The sequence below is a fragment of the Kryptolebias marmoratus genome, linkage group LG13 (assembly GCF_001649575.2).
Source record: "Kryptolebias marmoratus isolate JLee-2015 linkage group LG13, ASM164957v2, whole genome shotgun sequence".
In the NCBI taxonomy this organism is placed as follows: domain Eukaryota; kingdom Metazoa; phylum Chordata; class Actinopteri; order Cyprinodontiformes; family Rivulidae; genus Kryptolebias; species Kryptolebias marmoratus.
Window position 1 is genome coordinate 23,900,985 of NC_051442.1, and position 3,433 is coordinate 23,904,417.

The following is a 3,433-nucleotide window of genomic DNA, read 5'->3' on the forward strand; positions in this document are numbered from 1 at the left end:
GTGGCTTCAATATTTAAGAATACCATAAACTGTAGTAAAATCTCTTTGGGAAATTTCACGTCTTTTGAGTATCTTGGAATTGAGTTAAAAGGCCACAAACGAACTTTAACACTAACTCTATACAAAACCCCAACATATGTGAACAAGTTCGTCCTCAGTATACCTCCATGTGGTTTCCCTGTGTTGATGATGATGGGAACAGACAGGTAAGTACCACACCTCAGCTGTTGAAACCTGTTAGTAAGAAAGTCCATAATCAGTTCACAGTTGGCAAAAGGGACCTGTAGTTACTGCAGTTTAATCTGGAGACAGAATAGGTTGATTGTATTGGAGGCAGAACTAAAGTCTAGAAAAGAAACTAGCACTGCAGTGTATGTTGTCTGGGTGCTCCTGCAGATAATGCAGACTGAGATTCACAGTGCCATTCACAGAGCAGCTATGACCTGTAAGCGAACTGTAAAGGGTCCAGCTGATGGTCATTGAAAATTTGATGAAGGACAAAATCAGCTTTTCAAAACCCTTATGGGCTACAGATGTGAGGACAACAGGTCATAGAGGTGACTTTAACCTTCTTCAGCTTCATGACAATGATACCTCTTTTCCGGCACTAGGGGACATGATGCTCAACAATTGATTTCTGATATATCCAAGAACAGGAGCTAACTGTGCCAGACCTAACTTACGTAAGTGTTGAGTGTGGAGGTGGAGTGTGTGTGGGGGTGGGTGTGAGTGCAGAGAGGATGGACAGTCAAAGAGGACATGGATTTGTCAGACTTGTTAAACCTGTTATAGCAAAGTTAGGGGGAGGGGCGATGGATACCTTTGTTGATCAAAGAGTTGAAAATCCTCCAAATCTCTTTGGAGTCCCTAGAGGTTGAGGTTGTCCCAGTCCTAGCACCAAACTCCTGCTTTGCAGTTCTGATGGCCATCTTCAGTTGTTGTCTTGCTAGGACTTATGTATATTTGAGTAGAAGTGATCCAGTGTTTTTTCCATCACAAGTGGCACAGTTCACCAGCTGTTTATATTCAGGTAATTCATGTGTTAAGTTGCAGTTGTTGAAGTTGCCCATAACCGGTATTACAGAGTGTCATCTTTTATTTTTTGTATGAAGAATCTGTTCAGCCACTAAACAGTGTGCTTTATGCATGGTGTTTTGGGGTGGGATGTAGACTGAAGAGAATTATCTCAGAAAGTCGAAGGGTCTGAATTCAGCATAACAAACTCCAGTGACTGTTGAGAAACAGTATGCAGCATTTACTCCCTTCTGAGAAATATCACCACACTACCTTGTGTTTCTCACCGTTCCCCGGATGTTGCAGGAAAGATGGACACACAAAACGAGTCCAGATCAGAGGCGTGATTACAAATCATACATTTATTCAAACATTCAGCTAAATGGAGATAACAACTCACCAACAGAAGAAACAGCAACACGTTCCCAGTTGTGTCTCGGGTGATTCCCATTTCGCCTCCTTTTTATACAATGAACGCGCCCAAGACCAGGGTTTTCTGCACACAAACAGCTGCAGCAGCTTTTGTTTCCGTCTCAAGGACAGCTACTACCTAATCTCACGCGCCCCTGTCATGATGTCCTGGAGTCTTCGGCCTCCCTCACCCCACAGACACAACTGTTCTTTGTGATTATTTTATCATAAGCTAAGCGCAACCTCATTTTAGCGATATCAAAGTGTGTTTATATTTTACAGTTTGAACTGCACTACCATTTAGTACTTATACAAGCTTTAAATGTTTGCATCTTTGTGAGGTCCCTTTGAATAAAACACGTTATAAAGCTGAAATGAGTTTAACAGAAATGAGAAATGAACACACACCACACTTTACATGACTGAACAGTATTTTTGCAACACTGTTATACCAGTTCAGGTTGATGGAAAAACACAGCCCTGCCACTCTATTGTTGCCCTCGGTGTTGTGATCTGGCCTGATTAACTGATAACGCTGCAGCCCCACCATTGCACTTTTGATGTCATTATGTAATCAAATTTCACAGAAGAATAAGGCAGAATTCTTCTGGAAGACTGAGCTAGACCACAGTAACAGATTAATCTATTTTGTTGCACAGTAATGTCACTGTAATGGTCTCGCTATGGTGTCTTGTACAAAAACTAACCATCAGCCAAACTCCTTTCACACGAGTCAGGATTAATTGCTTCTTCCTTTATTTCCATGTAAAATGGAGTGAAACTGCCAAAACACAAACAACTCAGGATGAGCTCAGAGCAGCTAACAGAAGTGCTTACATTCAGTTTTATACTTTAGAAGTACAACGACAATGCTACCTCAGAAACAGTTTTAATATTGAGCTGCAAAGCTACATAACAGTGTAAGAAAAGCATAACGGTCTGCTAGTTAGCTTACTACGTAGCAAAAAAATCAAATTGCCCGCAGGTATTTCCAGGACTAATTAAAGTAAATATTAACTCACTTCTTATCATACAGGTTAACATAAACGCTCATTTTGAAGTATAAGCTGCTACTTACAGGCGCTGCTTCCAAGAACTCGTTCATAATAGACAGTCTGTTCATCTGCTCTACTGCTAGCAAAACAAACATACTAGCTAAATAACATAAAGTAAAGCAGTTCCCTAAAAGTCCAACAGATGGCAGTAATGCTCCATGCAAAATCAAACCCCCACAGTACACAGGACAGTCACATTGGACATTCATGTTGTAGGTAGTGCAACACAATGTCCTTGCTCTTTTACCTCTTGTTGTAGTTTGCATGTTGCAAACTATAGCAATTCTGTCTTAACGGTATGAAATGTTATTTCTCAACTTAAATTTCTTTTTACAGTGTTCTCTGTTTTTATCTTTTGTTGGCTGGACTTATAAAGACAAAAACACTGAGCAAATGTGTTTTCTTTCCCTCAGGTTTCAAAACAAAGACAATAAAACTAGTGGAAAAAATTAGGTCTTTACATAAGAAACCCCAAAACAAACTACAACAAACTGACTTTAAAAGGACCTGCAAATGAACTGAATTGCAGTCATCCGCCAAAGCTTTCTCTTCAGTTTGTTATCAAACTTTGTTTAATAACAACTGGGACATTAAGATTGCAGGGGGGGTTTAGAGCAGAAAGGCTTTATCTGACTCTGTCCAAAGATTCTTTCAACCGCATGACTGAGTACAGTTCTCCTGTAAGACAAAATAGAAAAAGTTTGTTAAAAATCTTGAATAATTTTTCATACTGAATATTTGCACACAAATAATTATCAATAATTGTGAGGATCTGGGGTTGGCTCCGCCTTCTGGGCAGTGCCACTAATCATTCCTCCACAGGTGTTCCAGTTTCCACTGATGAGATCAGCTGGTACTTAAGCAGCAGGCTGGGATCAGATCTTCGCTGGAGCATCAAACCTTCTGGGTTAGATTCTCCGCCACAGTGTCTAACCTAACTGATGCTCTTAAGT

The 3,433-nt window shown here is 40.3% G+C and overlaps 1 protein-coding gene and 1 long non-coding RNA gene across 3 annotated transcripts in view; one reads left to right on the forward strand and one right to left on the reverse strand.

The window, feature by feature from the left end:
- LOC119617610 overlaps positions 1-2,662 on the reverse strand; it is a 112,905-nt gene extending 110,243 nt beyond the window's left edge. Inside the window, exons 1-2 of the long non-coding RNA XR_005233943.1 lie at positions 2,504-2,662; positions 164-2,206 (exon numbers count right to left, since the gene is read on the reverse strand). This is a non-coding gene — a long non-coding RNA (uncharacterized LOC119617610). The remainder of the gene's footprint in view (positions 1-163; positions 2,207-2,503) is intronic.
- The window catches only part of pknox2 (pbx/knotted 1 homeobox 2), a 278,934-nt gene that overhangs the window by 181,259 nt on the left and 94,242 nt on the right, over positions 1-3,433 (forward strand). The gene's annotated exons all lie outside the window — the stretch shown is intronic.